Raw genomic sequence first — 20,612 nt, forward strand, 5'->3', positions numbered from 1 at the left:
GAGCATCAACTGGACCAGTGGATCCAGGAATCCCGTACAATGCCTGATGACGCAGTACTGAGTAAGCAGCCATTGTATTATGTAGTTAAGAATTGTTATGCTTGTCTATACTATGGATAGGTATGTCTCAATATCACTGCATTTACTTCACAGCTGCAGGTGTCCGGGCTATGAACCAGTAAGCCCATGAAGATAGGCTGCAAAGGCTGCATCATGAGGCAGGTTAGTAATTATTCTGCATGTACTGTTATATAAAATAAATGAGAGAGCTTTCAAAAAGTCTTTTAACCCAATAAATAAAGGTGTAATAATCCTTTAATAAATGTATGATTCATGGAGTGCGTCTGTGTCATTTTCTTTGATATGTTGTTGTACTGTTGCATTCTACAAATAGTAGTGTTGTATTAAGCAGTGTCAACCCACACTTGGGTAGGCCCATATAACGTGGATGAAGGGAATGCCAGTATCTTGTATGTGTAAGTACAGCCCTCAACTGTTGGTTCATGGCCAGCATGTACAGGTTAATCTGGCACATGAGTAGCTTGGAATTGTGTTCCCTAGAAATGTCAGTGTGCTGCCAGAAATGTAGGGAGCTGTTAACATATAACTGATACTTTCACCTGAACATATCTAGATAATTATATGAAAGTAGATCTGTCAGTGTACCATCTTAGCAGTAGTGTGTGTGAGCAACTCTCAAAATATGTTGCAGTAACATCTGCATCTTGGACAGTTTGTATGTAAGATACAGCTCATGTATATAATGATCTAGCAAAATCCAATTGCACAATATAAGGACATTGGGTAGTGTAATAATACATGTAAGGGACATATAACTACAGTTAATAGGAATGTAGTGAAAACTAGAAGGATATATAAGTTGTTAATTGAGCTACCTTTTCCCACCCTACTGTATGTGCATAGAAAATGCAATTCCACACCTCAATCGGTATGTCTAATCTCAAAACATTTGTTGAGACATATGTCCTTTTGGTTTATAAATATTTAGGTGCATAGGTTCATAGGTGGGTACTAGGCTATCTGCCCGAAGGCATTTATAAGCCTAGACAGAAAGTGTTAGCTTTCGCCATCCCCTTAGATTGGTTCCCTGTGCCTCTGTCCAGCAGAGCCACTAAATTGATCTCTGAGGTAAACTTTCTGTTTCCCATCTACTCGACAAGGTTTGGTTTGAAGAGTGTTAGCGAGGAGCTCTGCCTAATGTAGATTGGGATCTTGTTCCAAAGCATGGGAAGCCTCTGGGACAGGAATCTATCCCTCCAGCACATCCTATTTATTGTTGTGGCAAGGTTTAGAACCCTAGAGCGTGTGGCTCGAGGGGATAAGGTTTTTTTATGTGGAGCATGCCCATCAATTCTGGGTTGGACATGGCCTTGTATGTCAGGCAGAGATCACCTCTGAGTAGGCGATATGCAACCGAGTACAACTGGAGTTTCTTCAGCCGAGCTGCATAGGGCATCTGTTTGAGGCCATGGATCCTCTTGGTGAGGTACTTCTGTGGTATTTCCAGCTGTTGCAGGTGTCTTGTAAGGTACATCACAAATGGGGCATTATACCCTAAGATGGATCTGATGAGTGATGAGTAGAGGGGCACAATGAGCTCTTTTGATCTGGATGCAAACCCTTTTGTGATTAGGTGGGCCACGTATAAGGATTTTCTAACCACTTTGGCAATGTCATTATCAAAGGTGAGATTACTATCTACTTGGGTCCCCAGATCCCTTATTACGTCTTCCGTATTTAGGGGACTGCCACCTATGTGGTAGTTTGTGGGTACTTTGTTTTTTCCAAAGGGGATAACTATGCACTTTTTGGCATTTAGCTTGAGGCCATGATTTTGACACAAAGTATCCATCTCAGTGAGACTCTTTTGGAGGATGTCTGTGTCAGCTGGAGTGTCAATTATAGCCCCTAGTTTACAGTCGTCTGCTAACTTGGTCAGCCATAGTCCTCCTGTGCTTGCCTGTACGTCTGAGAAGTATATACCAAACAGGAGGGGTCCCAGGACTGAGCCCTGGGGAACACCACTTGTAACCAGTTTAGAGACAGACCTAGCTCCCACAACTGTCATCATGTGGGTTCTGTCTGTGAGCCAGTTGGCAACCCATCTTGTGACATAGGGGTTTATGTTCAGGCTGGTGAGCTTGTCTATAATACCAGAATGGGGAATGGTACTGAAGGCCTTAGCGAGGTCTAGGTAGGCTGTGTGTACCACCTTTCCCTCGTCTATAGCCTTGGTAACTATCTCAAAGAAGTCCACCAGGTTTAGGAGGCATGGTCTACCAAAGCCAAACTGGGTAGAGTCCAGTGTTTGGAGGTTCCTGATGTCTCTGTTAATGAGTTCCATGATGATGTGTTCCATTGCCTTGCAGACCAAGTTATTCAGGCTTATAAGGCAATAGTTTCCAGGGTCTGTTGTGACTCCACCTTTTTGGAGCAGGATAACCGTTGCTGTGTGCCACTCTATGGGTATGTAGCCTGTGGAGAGGCTGAGGTTGAACAGTGTGTTTAGGAGAGGGGTTAGTTCGTCTTTGAGCTCATGTAGGATGCAGCCTGGGACACTGTCTGGTCCCATTGATGCTGAGTTTTTGGCTTTGGAGAGGGCTGTTTTCACCTGAGTGTCTGTAATTTCAGGGACTCTACATTCTTCTGGTATGGTTATGGGTCCTTTTGGGGGTGAGATGGGGGTGAAGTTTGCGCTGAACCTGTCTGCCAGGATGTTGTCGATATCAGTCGGTTCAGTGTATTTTGTGCCATTCTGCACTAACTCCGAGCAGATCTGAGCATTGCCACTTAGATTCTTGCATAGCTAAAGAATGCCTTGTGGTTATGTTTGGAGTCCTTGGCAATATTTCTTTTAAAGCTCGCCTTGGATGATTTTATGAGGGATCGTAGTTTCTTGCTGATACTGATCAGGGATGTCTTCCCTTCTTGGGATTTTACTCTTTTTCTGTACTAGTTTCCTCCTTCTATTGTATAGCGTTTTTATGGCAGGAGTCCGCTAGACTGGTTTCCTTTTCTTGGAGGAGTGTGTCTTGGTTTTGCTTGGGATGGCATGATCCATGCATTCTTGTAGCTGCCCGTAGAATACATTAGTAAAGGATTTTGCAGCTTGGACAGTGTTATCCTTCAGCATGGGGGCTTTGAAACTTTCCACTTCGGTCTTAAGTAACGTGAGGTTTGCTTTTGAAAAGTTTTTCATGGTGGCTTTCTTGTCCGGGAGAGGGGGCAGAATATGGATATCCAAAGTGATTTGTTTATGGTCAGATCTAACCAGCGAGGGGTTGACCTCTGGTGTGGAACACCGGTCGCTCATGTTGGTGATGACCAGGTCCAATATGTTGTCACCTCTGGTGGGAGTGTCCAAAGAAGCAAAAAAGTGAACCAAAAACTGAAGAAACCAATCGCCCTGAATGCAACAAAGGTGCTCCAATACAGTAACAGTCCATAAAGGTACCAATGCCAGGTAGAAGGAACCACCTCTGGTGGGAGTGTTGACCAGTTGAACCAGGGCATTTGAGTTTATAAATTCTAGGAAAAGTTGGGCAAGGGAGTTAGCACTTGAGTAGTTCTCCCAGTTAATGTTTGGGTAATTGAAATCACCCAATATTAGGGTGTTTGGTAAGACCTTTATGCTTCCCAGTGTTTCCAGAAACGCGGAATGGGGTGCTGGGACATGGTGGGTGATCTATAGCAAGCTACAGTTTGAATTGCAGTTTTGCCCATTGTTAGTTGCACATGGATGATTTCTGATTCATCGTGCTGTGCCACTAACCTGGAGGTGTGGGTATCCTTGATGATTATAGATATGCACCCACCTTTTGTATTTCGGTTTGGGTTCTGTGGTCAAAATGTATGGTATGAGTTGTAACCTGGTTGTGCTGGTGTGCTCTCTGGAGCCTTAAACCAGGTTTCTGTTACTGCACATATATCGATTTTCTCCATTTATTTCTATGCATGTGCCTTGTTAAAATACCACAATATTGGTGGTCTGTTGCCATTAACTCAACCTGCATGCTGTTGTAATGTCCACTATTGTTCTATATATGCATGTGTTATGCTAGCTTTTCAACTGTTGAACATCTGGTGTGTTGGTTTAATGGGAATACTTCTGCATGCTGTTATAACTAATTGGGAATGCTGTTGACTGTTACTAACCCGTATCTTTATTAAACTCTTAAAAACATAGTTCGTATGGGAAGGCCGGTCCCAGTGGACCCACCTGTCCCACCTCAGCTGGCCATGGCACCTGGAACCAGCAGATCTGGTGCCCAGCCTGGGACCTTCTCCTCCATTGGCCCTGTGTCACCTTCGGGTGGAAGTGCTGAAGGGAATGGGGCTCAGCCCCCCCGTGCAAGTGTGGGTGGAGGGGCACCTATCACCCTTTGAACGGTCCGGGCTGTGGTGCATAGAGAGAGATTGAACGCTTTGTTGCAGAACCTCTACGCCAGCTTGAGGCCTGAGTGGCACAACTCCCTCATCAGCCTGCCCCTCCTACAGATTCCCCAGCACAGCCACCCTCTGGGCCGTGAAGGTGCAGTGGTGACTGCCCATGGGTGGGGATCTCAGTCCCACTGTTTCCATCTGGGGGCTCATGGGCTTGCGATTTCCAAACATCCCTCCCTATCAATGGTGTTCACCCAAAACATGTGTCATATACCGCCCCTGTATGCATCTTGTTTGTCTTGTCTGTTTACCTCCCCAACCTACCTCCCCAAACTATTGAAAAAACGCCAGGAAAGCTGAACTGTGAAACAACTGCCGCTTTTAATAACTTTAAACGCACAAGATAAAAATGTTTTTCGTCCTACTAAATAGTAGGGCTTCTTCAGAATATCAGCACTCCATTGAATTCAAACTTTTTATAAACTTTGAATCAATTTGGCGCCAAAAAGGTGCATTAGTGATACTACCCATTTAAAGCTATATTGCTTTTGAAATTAAAATTCCTACCTAAATAAATACAACTTGAGTGATACTTTCATTAGCTCTGATTAAATGAAAAATATATATTATAATCCTGAATATAAATACAAATATGATGAAAAATAAATAAAAACAATATAAAATATACAAAATATAAAATACATATATATATATATTACTATGCAGGAAATGCGATGCATCTGTTATTGTAATAGCATCTTCTTTTTTTCTTTAATTTTAGTAAACACATTATCGAACATTTATCATTAAGTCCTGGATACATATATGCATTCAACCTTATTTGCCATAACAATTCTATTTTCTCTAATAATAAACTAGTGGGTCCCCCTCTTGTATTTTGATTTACTTGTTGAATAATTTTAAATTTGAACTTATGTTCAGGATACAAAAATATATGTCTTGCCAACGCATTCTCTTCTTTTTGCTGGCTTATACTTCTCAATGCTCAGACACCCTTTCTCTAAATTTTCGATCCATTTTGCCCATATAAAAAGATGGGCATGCTTGACATTCAGCTATGTAAACCACTCCTTTGGTTTTACAATTAAATTTTCCTTTAATATTGATTTTATATCCTTTAATATCAATATTACTCCCTACATCCATTATGTAACAATAGGAGTAGTTTCCACATTGCATCATGCCTGAATTTCTAATAAAAGGAAATTTTTGCTTCTGAAAAAATTGTTTAAAACTATTCACTTTCCTCCATACAATTTTGGGTGTGAAATTGAATGTAGACCCAAAACTGACATCATTTTTCAGCAAAGACCAATTTTTAAATATACATTAAATGTATATTGATATTAATGGATATAAAATCAATATTAAAGGAAAGTTTAAGTGTAACACGAAAGGAGTGGTTTACATAGCTAAATGTCAAGCATGCCCATCTTTTTATGTGGGCAAAATGGATCGAAAATTTAGAGAAAGGGTGTCTGAGCATTTGAGAAATATAAGCCAGCATAAAGAAGAGAATGCGTTAGCAAGACATATCATTTTGTATCCTGAACATAAGTTCAAATTTAAAATTATTCAACAAGTAAATCAAGATACAAAAGGGGGACCCACTAGTTTATTATTAGAGAAAATAGAATTGTTATGGCAAATAAGGTTGAATGCATATATATATCCAGGACTTAATGATAAATGTTCGATAATGTGTTTGCTAAAATTAAAGAGTGATGAATGATTATGGTGTATTTATAAGTTAATAGGAATGAAATTTCATTATGTATATATAAATTAATATCACCATAATCATATTTATACATATAAAAATATATATGATTTTACTAGTTTCTGATTTATTTTTAATATGCTTTATTTTTATGCATATAATTAAATGTGCATGATTTATTACTTATAAATTTAATGATATATGTGCAAATATCAGGTTGCCATCCATGATGTCATGTAATGGTAAATGGAAGAAAGTAGTTAGTTTTAATTTTTATGCATAAAGTATAACAATTTATAATTAAAATAAATTTTAGTTTCGTGTTCATATATACATTCATTGGAATATGAACATGCATTATGAATATGAAATATATTAATATAGCTTCATATACACATACATTCACATATGTTTTCAAAAAAAGAAGCTGCTATTACAATAACAGATGCATCGCATTTCCTGCATAGTAATATATATATGTATTTTATATTTTGTATATTTTATATTGTTTTTATTTATTTTTCATCATATTTGTATTTATATTCAGGATTATAATATATATTTTTCATTTAATCAGAGCTAATGAAAGTATCACTCAAGATGTATTTATTTAGGTAGGAATTTTAATTTCAAAAGCAATATAGCTTTAAATGGGTAGTATCACTAATGCGCCTTTTTGGCGCCAAATTGATTCAAAGTTTATAAAAAGTTTGAATTCAATGGAGTGCTGATATTCTGAAGAAGTCCCACTATTTAATAGGACAAAAAACGTTTTTATCTTGTGCGTTTAAAGTTATTAAAAGCAGCAGTTGTTTCACAGTTCAGCTTTCCTGGCATTTTTTCAATAGTTTGTTTTCGGTTTAAGTGATTTTTTACCTCCCCAAATATACCTACTTCCCCTACCCCACATTCCACTCTCACCTGAAAAAGGGCAATCTGCTCCCAAAAAAAAATTATGCCCCATACATAGCTGCCCACATTGCACACATGTCTACTGGACACATGAAATGTTATTTAATTGGCATTACAATATACTTTGTTGTTCTCACCCCTCTCTAAGGGGTTGAAGGGTTCATATCTACCTCCAAATTTATTGCATATGCACAGCTGTTGCTGTTGGAGAAATGGGCAGCTATGGACCTTCCCTACACCCGTCCTGCACATCCCGAGCTATTTTCCATACTGTCTTTCCCTCTTTGTGCCCCTTTTTCAACACTTTCTTATCTCCCCATTTTTCTTTTCTTTCAAAAAAATTAGCGCGGAGGTGAGTGGGAGTAAGCACTATTAAGCAATAGTGAGTGGGTTTGCGCGGGTTGGCGCTTGTTTGTGCTTGGCTAAGCAATGTGTTGCAATGCGCAAACCCACGCAAACCTGCTTACAACTGCATAAAAGTGCCTTAGTCACTCTGTATGTGAGGGCCCTTGTTCTGCTCAGGAATAAATTAAAACACCTCTGTAAGTCTCGACCCACGGACCTTGCACACACTACACAACATGAAGTACCACGAAGCCATGGTAGATATCCATCAAGTTGGTGCTTAAATAACTATATCATGTATCAGAATGAGTGAATGTAAAGGAAAATTAAGAATACCATGCCACACAATTTGTTCTGTGGATGTTGACCAACAGTTGTTGTGGGATTAGATTACATGATTGTGATAAGAGAAGCAGCCATTATAGCAGGAAATAATGTTACACCATCAATTTACAACTCCACACAGTATCACAGCAGGACAAACATTGACATATCTCTTAAGGGCAGAGGCCGTACCTCCCAGCTTTCCCAAATTTTCAAGGATGTCCCTGATTTTGACACAAATTTTAGCTCTGTCCCCCTGAATCCCTCCTAAAACTAATGACTTTGGGCAGAAATGTGGTGAATTACATTTAATGAATAATGACAATAATTAAGAGTTAGAAACTTCATTTACTTCAGAAAAGGTGTATTAAGTCATATGCTCTGATTCTCTCAATGTTTCAACTTAATGGCACTAATATTTTAAAGGTGCCCCTGATTGTCCCTGACTTTTTCTTGACTTCTCCCTGAGTCTGTTCAAATATGTACCTGATTGGTTGAGAGGTCTGGCAGAGGCAGAAACACAACGGCATATTAGCCTTTCTGCTATTACATACTGTGCAAATAGCTTTGGAAGCATACCCTAATGTAGGAATACAACACTGAAATACAAATGGATGTAGCCATGTACAGGTAGCAACCAACTGTAAGAATGGCATTGCTCTATTGCTGAAAAGACCTGTGTGGTGCACAGACAAAAAATAACAGGCTATTCTCTGGCTATCATGTGGATAGGTCCACAGTTGGGAGTTACGCAGACAGACTACTTTCCTTGATAAACTAACATGTACACAGCAACCTTGTAAGTCCAGCAAGATAAAATCCACACAATACTACTTACGCTATCTGTACTTCTGCAACCCATCCCAAATGAGGAATATACCTGTGTGTGCAGGGTCTACCAAAGATGTAGGTAAGCATACTCACAGTAATGAAATGTGTCCTTTTTCTGAGCAGCTTGTGCTAATGTCAACACTAAAAGAGCACAAACTGTTTAGAACTGAGTAAATGAATATTCACAGTATAACAGTTCACAAACAATTCTTGTGCTAAAGGAATACATCTCTATAACTAGCTTTGTATGGCAGTTAATTGCAACAGTTGAAAAGAAAGTACATCTTTCCATGTATCTTGAGGTAGCATTTTGAAGGGTGAGTATGTATCTACGCTGACAAGTGGGTACTGGAAGTAGAAACATTAGGTCTGAGTACAAAATGTAAATCTCTGGCTACACCCCTGGCTTCTGATATAAGAACTATACCAACCTTCTGTCTTAAACAATGATGTCCACATCAAACAAGGATGATCTTCATCTTGGAAAGCTGAAAGGGCCATGCCTACATGAGCCAGCAATATATAGTACTGGGTTGCTATGACAGTGATTACTGCAATGACAGTGATTACTGCAATTACTACACAGCAAGATGCATGCAATTAGCAAATGGTGGCCACTAATTGGTGCAGAGGCCATCACATGCTCATGTGCAAATTCCTACAAAAGCAGGCTGCAATCTCTGCCAAAATACTCAATCACTCTATTGCAGAGACTGAGAGTGAGAGAGAGACAGAGAGAGAGAGAGAGAAAAGGAAAAAGAAATATTACCAAATTATACAAAGGAAAGGTATGTGACTCATATGTATTTACTGGCATGTAGTAGATGTTATTGAAGAATAGTCTACATAATGTGAAACATTCATATGTGGCAGCAGTACTTATTTATGCACAGATGTTCTGCTTAACTACTGCTATGGACAATACTGTGTGTAGCTGTGGGCAGTGGGACATACCTGTGAAATGTGTAGCTCAGCATTAAATGTCAAAAATCTGATCCATGTTATCTGTGTTCTGTACAGTAGTGAGGCCAATGGCTGTTGGTGGGATTAGCGCTGACATTATATAAACATGGGTGTGACAGAACAACACATGCATGATTGTCATATTAAAGTGTAGCTTAGCTCTGGCAACTGCTGTAGCTGTTTAGTATGTTTATCTAGCATCTGTTGCCATATATACCCCCCTAATATTAGTCTGTGTTCATATGTGACACCTGTTTGTGTTGCAGGAAGGCCCAACAGTTCAGCTGTGAGGTCCAGGGACTTACAACAGTGTGGACCATGTGTGTATGCCACACACATATGGACAAATATATATGTGTCATATATATTCACATCTGTATATGTGCATAGAGCAGGGGACATATTGCAACTGTTTGCGAAGGGAGGAGATATATATGTTGTTGAAGGTTAGCATGCGTATATTTGTATGTAGGTTTTAGTGTGTGACAAACAAGACAGCATACAGTGCTGGTATATGACATGTGGTGGTTAAACACTGTGGGTGGTTTGTTCAGTTTGCAATGTTGAAGCCAGTAAGGCCTGCTAAAGCTACCTGTGCTGTGAACACCTTCAATGCATTTATCCCAAGACTGTGCAATTTTATTACATTACTGTACAGCTTATATCCTTTGTATAATTGATATTCTCACTATGAAAGGTGAAATGCATATGTGCCTACATATATATGTATATGTAGACAAATGGATGTGTATATGTATATATATATATATATATATATATATATATATATATATATATATACATATACACATATGCATATATATATATATATATATTTACTCATACACACCTACATCTACTTGTTGCAATAGATTCTCTGTACTGTTGACTGACTGTGATGGTCAATATGTTTGTGAATACATCAAATATATGTATCTGTGGGATAGCTTAGTGGGAAACTGTTTATGTTATGGTATTATGGGTCCTTGCTTTGATCCTAGCAAAAGCTGTGTATTCTGTTGCTAGGCAGAACAAGTGCTATTGCATACGATGATTAAGTCCCTTGGTTTTAACTAGGGTGTGTCATTGGAGGCTAAAGAACTACATCTATGATTAGTGATTGGTACTGATGTTGAATGCAAATCCTGTGTGTACTTTAGTACTAATTGAAGCTCTGAGCCTGTACAGCAAAGTATGGTGTATGTCCACATTGCTTGCATCCACTTTTTGTGTGGTCCCTGTATTCATCACATATTACATTTCTCAAAATTAAGGTTGTGTAAGTACTGACACACAGTACTGTATAGTACACACTGAATGCTTATCAGGGTTGTCATACCTTTGAGTCCTGTAATTATGTCTGATGTGTGTGTGGGTATGTCTGTAACATGTCCTTTGACATATGTGTGGTTATACATACAACTGTGTATCTAGCAACATTCATAGTGTACTACAGCAGTATGTGACCTATATTCCCAATTGTGCATATATTTTGGCCACAGGTTTGGTATTAACAAGTTGTGTGGTATAATAGTAATACATTTACTGGACCTTACACTGATTGTGATGGATGATATATTTCTTTACACATCAGCTTGATGCATATCTGCTGTGGCTAGGTGGTGCATCGTGTTGCATACAGTGTGCCAGGTACTCTTGTATAGTCTTATATAGTGATTTTATTTTGTTGCTGTGCAGAACATGGTTTATTAGATAGAGAGTGAGCAAGGCACTTTCAAGCAGTTGTGGGGTGAGCAGTGATAAGTGGCAGTTACAGTGTTTCACTCTCGGTTAGCTTATAGGTTGCTATATATGGCAGTTCAGTGATATCTGTACTGTATAATGTTAAATGTGCCATATGACTTGCTCAGACATATTTTTGTATTTATGTCTTCCAGGGATCATGGCCCACCACAGGAACCCAAGTTACAGTAGTACTGAAGATGATATCATTACTAGCAGTATGATTCAGCACTACCGTCTCATGTTCTCATGAACCAGCCAGGACCAGCAGGAGAGTACTGCAATGTGGCAAGATGTTGTCCACAGGGTCAATGAGGTAGGCCTGCATAACGGGACATATGGGCAGGTACGCCATCACTGCAGTGATTTTCTCAGACATGTCCGTCAGCGTGCCGCTGATGTGAGTAGACAACAGCTTGCAACAGCGGGTGGTGTTAATATCTATCCCCTCCCTCACCAGAGTGGAGGAGCTGCTCATGAGCCTGGTGGCACCTGCCAAAAACAACAACAGCAGACATACACAATGATGGAGGTTGGAGCCACCCAGGAAGCACAAATGGAGTATGCAGGTAACATTGCATATCTGTAGACTATTGTTATCTGTATTGGGAGATCATGCATATGTGAGATGTGGAGTGTGTTGTTCAAAGATGTGGAGCCTGTTGTTGTGCAATACTGATCATTTGGAATATAATCTGTAGCCCTGTGAATGTAAGCTGTTGTTGTACTGTAAGATTGCAAACACACAGTAGCAATACCACAGTTGTGGCTACTGGCAAACTGTCTCATCTCTATGTAGGTACATTTGGGGTGACATCAAGGCAGTGGACAGATGCTGGTGAGTGTGTTCTACATTTATTATTGTAAATAGAAAGTGCATGTCATAGTTAAGGTGTAGGCCATGTACACATGTAACACACCTACCCATAATGCATGCTGTGCATGTTTGGCGTAAGAGCACGCACATCTCCCTAATGTGATTAGCTGTCTCAAACACATGCAATACCCAGACCATGTCAAACGCATGTGGCTAGACTGTAGTGACCATTCCATAGTCACAGCTGATACTCAACATGCACATACCATACACATCTATGTCATACACAGAACCTTTTAACATGCTACACATAAAGGATTCCCAAACCCTCTGTAAAGGTACACTACAGTATCCAAAATCTCATCCACACATTACACATAATATACCTGAGGGGTAATGGCCTATCTTGGGGCATTTAAAGACTCGGCAACACACTACACATTCATGTCAGGGAATGCTCCTTATTGGCCTCCTTACAAACTCAAGTAACAACTGCTTGTGAAATGGTGAATTTAGCCAAGGTAGTACAGTTCCAGCACAGCATGATTAGTGATGGTTTGTGAAACATTTGTTGCCTTGTGTGACCACCTGATGCTTCCTTATGATGGTCTATGGTACTATACCCCATCCAGTTATTGTAACCACAGTACTACACATAGCTGTCATTGCTACACACCATAATGGTGTGTGTGTGCACAAATATGCACCTCTAAACAGTATGCATACCAATCACCATTTTCACAACAGACACATATATGTCATGTGATGCCATTGAGTGGCTAGGTCAAATGACACATATTGGGTATGTATAGTGTTTAAATATGCAGTTGTGTTTTAGCATGCCATGTCATGGATGAGACTGGCATGTCCACAATATGATCTACACTCACCATAAGTACCGTACATTGGGTATGTGGCCGAATGGTATTCCATCAATTATCCATGCACCACTGATGATGTTGTGTGAATACTCATCATGCATGTGCTAAAAATGTGTCCACAATTATTTGCTATATACACAGAGGCTGTAATCAGCAGTGGATACCTATCTGACACACAGATACACATCCAGCAATGGTATGTACACCTGTGAGTTATGGTGCAAAGTACATCACAGGGTTATGAATACCTGCACAGCAATGTTGTGTCCATGTATGCATTGTGTTCCAGGGGGAGGGCCATCGCCTAATAACAAAACACATGCATCAAAGCCATGTATACTGTTAGTAACAAGGACTGACTACACTTGCACTGCATGCTGTTGAGCAATCATGTCCTGCATGCTGACATGTGTGATATGACTGTTTTGCTTGTGATACTGTACCCCACTATCACCTCCTATTGTGTATGTTTTGTGATTGCTGGTGTGTGTGTCTGCTTTTGGGAGGTGTGTAGTTTTGTGTGTGTGCATGTGTGCATGTACGCATGTGCATGTGCGCATGTGTGCATGTGCGCATATGTGCATGTGTGCATGTGTGCATGTGGTCTGAAGTCATGTTCTGGTCTTAAAGTTTGTTTCCAGTTTTTCTCTCACAGGTGGCGAGGTGGGGCTGGTACGGTACAGCAGGGAACCTGATCTCACTGAGACAGACAGTGATCATGAGGATAGGTGTGTTGAGGCACAGGCAGGTTTGTCAGTGTCTGTTGTTGGACCACCAATTGACAGTACACAAGTCTCCACCACATCCATGCACACAGCCATACTGCCTGTACATCCATCATCACCAGTGCCCTTAGCTGAGGGACAATGTATGGTTGGCACTGGCCAGGGCAGTGTGGTATCTTATCTATGGCATATGTATTAGGACACAGCAGCCATAGCCAGATGTCTGGAATGGTACCACATAGGCAGATGCCCAGGGGTTCTTGTCAGAGCACTGCTGGTCATCATGCCCCTGGCAGACGTGCCACACCTCTTTCTAACACACGCATGTTCCAGGCTGTCATAGAAGCACAGACACGAATGAAGCGGTACACCAGACAGGAGCGAAGGGCACAGAGGGCTCATTACACCTCTGTAAATGACAGTATCCGTGACCTAGCAGGTGCCATATGTAACTACACTGAGGTCATTGATAGACATTGGGGTGAGACATTGGATGTCCTCCACAATGTCATGTCCATGAATCAGGACACTGCGGGATGGTTGAGACATCAACATGGACGTATGTCAGCAACATCACCAGCTGGAGTCACCGTGGACATCCAGCAAGTCACAGCCGCTCCCGTAGTGCCAGTACCAGTCCCAGCAATGTTGGAGGAAGGACTGTCCATAGACTGTCCTAGCATACCATGCGCACTTGGCTCTGGCCAGTCCCAGCAGAGACCTGGATCCAGTGGGCATATGTCAACCTCTTCGGATAGTACCCAATCTGGATTAGTACCTGATACTGTCTGTAGCACCCTTGCCAGACACAGGTTCCGTATCCATGGCCAGAGACGGTGATCTGTAAAGCCTGCCAGGTACAGTCTGTAGCTGTCTCACAAATCCCCGTATATGGCAGCAACATTGTGGAACTGTGTGCATGCAGACACACACACACATAAACCAGAAACATAGGGCAAACACATACCCGCACACATGACATCAACATTGGCCCATAACAGTACTCATGGCCCTAACGCACACACTCACACACACATGTCGATTGTATGGCTCGGTGTAGGCCTCTGGCAAACCAACAACACACCCTGTGCATATGATGAAACCTGTGCCACCTCCTGTCATCTGTAACATTGATGCAGGAACAGGCTAACATGGTGCTGATGCACAGGGTGACTTTAATAAAGTATAGCAATAGTTGGATGTGTAGCATGTTGTCAGCAGTAAAGTGTAATGATATCATTGAAGGTGTAGCTAAGCAGGCATGATGCATTAAAGCTGTAATTAGCAATGTTGTATTGTTTTCACAAGTGTTTATTCCAATTGTGTTTTGTTTACCCATGTGCCACTTGGCTGATGTGTGTAGTTGTGTCAGCATGCGTTATACAGTGGACAGTAAGTGTGGGGAGTGTGCAACACATGTTTGCAGATGTCCATTTTTGAACATGGTGGAGGTGCACTGTCTGTATGTACATGCATATTGGACACATGGGCAGGGTGACATGCCCAGTATTGGCCAGTGTTAACACTCCATAGTTTCTACCGGTGGCCAGTATGCATTGTACTACACACATTTTGGAACTTGAGTACGCATGTGCATGTATGTATGACACAAGTTGATCCTGTGCTGTGAGTGATGCTGTTGTTGCTATCTGTCATTGGTTTGCATTACTAAGGTTAATACTGTCCCAGTTGCATAATCCTTTAGCAATGCACACTATTCACTTACAGGGTTACATGGACCGTGCTATCACAAACACAAGAAATTCTCACTTATACAGTAAAAGTGCATTAGTCTCATGAACCCCTGCCATAAACTAAATATATAATAGAAGTTGCGAAGTTGTACCAAAAAAGAGTTACATACTAAGAAGGGATAATCTCTCTGGTCAGTATCACTGGGAAAATACAAGCCTTCATTAAACATACAAGGCAAGCTTCAAAATACAAAATGGCAAGGATTCCAAAGACAACACTAAAGCTTTCTTTAGTGTTGTTTATAATCTACAGGGGAAATCTCAGATCGGGTCACAGTTAATGTAAATGGTCACAAAGTACACTTATCTGACTGACATTACCAATTTCTTGTCAGCCAGTTTGAATGCGGAATTCACCACCCTGTCGTTACACAAGGGGCCACATTTCCAGACCTGAAGAATGTAAAACCTGATGATTCAGACACTCTAGTTAAAACATCTCTTTACCAAGGTTCAAACCACAGTGGCAATGGTACTGGACAGTGTCCCTGGCTGTGTTATACACAAGCTGACATATGAAGTCACCACTCACCTAAACACTCTGTCCAGATACAGCCTCTATACAGGTTACATACTTGTGGAATGACACATGCTAATGGTGTTTACAGTCCACAAGAGTTGAGCTACAACATCTTCTTCTTCTTCTTCTTGTGGATGCTCCCATTAGGGGTCGCCACAGTAGGTCATCTGTTTCCATTTCTTCCTGCCCTCTGCATCTTGTGCTGTCACAACATCCACCTGCATGTCCTCTCTCACCACAGCCATAAACCTTATCTTAGGCATTCCTCTTTTCCTGTTACCTGGTGGCTTCATCCTTTGCATCTATTTCACAATATACTCTGCATCCCTCCTCATCACATGTACAAACCCACTTAATCCTGCCTATCTGAATTGGTCTACTAACCTTCAAACCTGGGCTGACCCTCTAATATACTTATTCCTAATCCTGTCCACCCTTGTCACACCCAGTGCAAATGTTAACAAAAATTGATTAAGGGTAGAACTACAACAGATCCTGGAAATTCTCACCCTATAAGCCAGACAAATGTTATCTGGAGGTCTATGGAACACAGCATTATGGAACCCATTAACAGAGACATTATGAACCTGCAAACACTGCACCATACCAACTTAGGTTCTCCAAAGGCCAGATCATGGCTCCTACACCTAGTAGATTTCAAGCCAGTTAACAAGGCTATATGTGAGGGAGGGGAGGTCCACACAGCCAAGCTATAGCTCACCAGCAATTCATACCCATCCCACATTCTGGTATTATACATAACCTCAACAGACTGACCATAAACGATTGTTAGATGATGGATTGACAACTGACGCACAGATGTAGGACACACAGTAACATTTGCAGCCTCCATGTACAATTATATGCCAGTAACAAGTGGCATTCACCTGCACTCAGTCCTGGGACCTACAATTATATGCCAGTAACAAGTGGCATTCACCTGCACTCAGTCCTGGGACCACTCCTGTTTGGCATATAGCTTTCTTAGGTACAAGCAAACACAGTAGGGATATGTCTGCCCACGTCTGATGAAAATGCATACTGTGGGCTATACTTTATTCTCCAGATGACACACACATCCTCCAAAAGGGTATCATAGAGACAGATACCTGCTGTCAAACTCATGCTGTAAAGCTATAAGCCAGAGAAAGCATAGTTATCCACTTTTAGAAAACAAAGTATCCCCAGAGTACCACATAGGTAGTAGCCCCCAAAATGTGGAACAGGTACTAATGTATACATAGAGCCATGTGTTTAGTCATCTCTCCTTTGATAATCACATTACCAAAGGGTTTTGGAAATCCCTCTATGGAGCACATAAGCAATAAATGGTTTGCATCAGATCCACAGAGGTTGTTGCACACCTATAATGATTAGTCATCTTTGCCAGACATTGCTTGCTTTGGAACAGGATTCAAATATACCTCAAGCATAAACCCTCACTCACACTCTTCAATAGAAACTGTGATGAGTGGATGTGAAACAGAAGATGTAGCCCAGGGATCACTGCAGTTGCTAAGCTTGTCACAAGCATACAGAAGTAACCTAAGGTCTGGAAAGTGCCAGCACGCTCTGGCACAGATAACAGATGCTTTCATGGAGAAAGCAGAGTACCCACCTATGAAATAATTGAGGTCACATGTATGTATATGGCTTTGCCCCACAGCTACCTTACATATGTAATGCACATACACTTGTCATTGTGATATGTCATACACTAGAAAAATCAGAACCCACTACTTCACATTGACTAACAGTGTCACACACTTGGAGCACGTGCAAGATTCCAACTCCTTCCTACCTACATTATGTTACTACAGCAGTATGCATTTACACGACATGCTATACACATTACTGGGATTTTAAATTTCCACAGGTATATTTGTAGGATGGTGACATCATCAGACTTGACAAAGATGAGTATACCACTTTTAAGGGGTGTGAGTAGTCTCCAAAAAGGTTACTTCTCCCCAGGAAGACACACACACTCACACAGTGGGCAAGTGCAAGAATCAAACCCATACCTAACTACATTATAATATGACAGCAATACACATTTACACAATGTGCTATACATATTATTAGGATGTTACTTTTCCACAGGTATATTTGTAGGATATTGACATCATCAGACTTGACAAAGATGAGTATTCCACTTTTAAGGGGTGTGAGTAGTCTCCAAAAAGGTTGCGCTCTCCCCAGGGAGAGACAGACAGACACACACACACACACACACACACACACACACACACACACACACACACACCATTGGCAAGTGCGGGGTTCTTAAGCCAAACTAAGTATGTCTTTACACTTCAGCAAGCAATATGGAGTTACAGGGTGCAATACAGACATTACTTGCTGACAGTTTGCCCAAAGGTTTTTTTCACATTTGCTAATGTAAGCAGGCTTATCATACTAGGTGTATTGTGAGTGTATTTTATGCATAGGCCATGACCATATCATATATGGGATGATGCACCACATGCTGGCACACACAGGGTCAAACCGGTGGCTAAGCTCTGTCAACCCAACACTGGACAATACAGTCAAGAGGAGTATGGTCATACAACCACAACACCAACAGTCTTACATAGACCTACAATATAAGCACCAGCAAAACACACACACATAAACACACATTACCAGACTTGGAGAATACAAATATTAATCTGAAAAAGAGAGAGGGTCCTCCTAACCAGACAAGCAAGCAATATGCACCTTCAAGCACATGCCAGAATACACATAATACACCAAAGCAGTGTGCCTCACAACAGGCCCTAAGGCAAAACAACATACCCAACACACACTAGTAATAGGTGACTCCAAAGTCAGGCACACAGATGTTCCACTCACTCGGCTGGACAAGGGATTGTTACTGTCAGTTGTCTGTCAGGTGCTATGATCTACCACATAACACAAGCAATTACATCACTTCAGAACAGGTACATATATGACGTGTTCTTTGTACATGTCAGTGTGAATGATCTGAGACATACCTCCCAGGACAACATGACAAGAGAAATATAGGAGCTCTGTCATCATGTAGCCCAGGCTGGTATGAACCTGACCTTGAGTAGCATCTTACCTTCACCTACATGATACTGCAATATAACAGAAAGATGATAAACGTCAACAATTGTCTGAGCTTCTGGTGTCATTCAAAGGGTATCCAGTCTCTGTCTGCCTGTGATGAAATGATAGACAAGCCTCGGTGCTTCGCTAGAGATGGTTTGCACCTGTCTATGCTTCTAAATACTGGCCAAATCTCTTGCTGTCCCCATATTACCTTTTATAGGCAAGGCTCAAAAGTTCATAGGTTCATAGGTAGGTACTAGGCTATCGGCCCTGGGGCCTATATAAGCCCAGCCAAACAGGTACTTTGGCTTTTGCCACACAAGAAATTTATTTTCCTGTGCCACTATCAAGCAGAGACACAGAAGTGATCCCCAGGGTGAATTTCCTATTTCCCATCCAATCATCAAGATTTTTCTTGAAGAGTGCTAATGAGGAGCTTTGTTTGATATAGATAGCTTGTTTATTCTGGAGTATGGGAAGTCTCTTGGACAGGAATCTATCCCTCCAGCATGTTCTGTTTATTGTGGTGACAAGGTTAGGTCCCTAGAGCATGTAGCTCGGAGGGATTGGGATTTCTTTAAGTGGATCATGCCCAACGACTCTGAGTTTGACATAGCTTTATATGTTAGGCAGAGAACACCTCTGAGTAGGCGATATTCGACGGAGTAAAGCTGGAGTTTTTTGAGACGGTCTGTGTAGGGCATGTGTTTGAGGCCAGTAGTCCTCTTTGTGAGGTATTTCTGAGGCCTTTCAAGTTGTTGTAGATGTCTTTTGAGGTACATACCAAAAGGGGCATTGTACTCTATAATGGATCTAATGAGTGATGAGTAGAGGGGAACAATGACCTCTTTTTTCTGCATGAGAAACCTTTTGTGATGAGGTGTGCCACATAGAAGGATTTCCTGACTACTGTGGTGGTATGATTATCAAAGGAGAGACTACTGTCCACCTGTGTCCCAAGGTCTCTTATCACACTTTCGGTGTTAAGTATACTACCGCCTATGTTGTAGTTCATGGGTACAGAGTTTTTACCAAAGGGAATGACAATGCACTTTTTGGCATTGAGCTTGAGGCCATGGCTTTGACACCAGCTATCTGTCTCAGTGAGGCCCTTTTGTAAGATGTCCACATCATTAGTAGTTTGATTATGGCTCCTAGTTTGCAGTCATCTGCAAACTTCATTAGCCAAAGACCTTCTGTGTTAGCCTGTACTTCAGAGAAGTAGATACCAAAAAGGACAGGACCCAGGACTGAACCCTGTGGTACTCCACTTGTCACTGGTCTGAAGTCAGATTTGGAGTCTGCTACTTTCACAGTGTGGGTTCTGTCAGTGAGGCAGTTGGCAACCCATCTTGTGACATAGGGATTTATCCTTAGTTTAGTGAGTTTATCTATAATTCCAGAGTGGAGGATGGTGTCGAAAGCCTTGGCAAGATCTAGATAGGCTATTTGAACCACCTTACTCTCATCCATGGCTTTGGTGACTGCTTCAAAGAAGTCTATCAGGTTTAGGAGACATGATCTGCCTTTTACAAACCTGAACTGGTTGGGGTCCAGAGTTTGGAGATTACCAA

Source organism: Protopterus annectens, chromosome 10.part0 (genome assembly GCF_019279795.1).
Source record: "Protopterus annectens isolate FY-2018-M chromosome 10.part0, PAN1.0, whole genome shotgun sequence".
Classification (NCBI taxonomy): Eukaryota; Metazoa; Chordata; order Ceratodontiformes; family Protopteridae; genus Protopterus; species Protopterus annectens.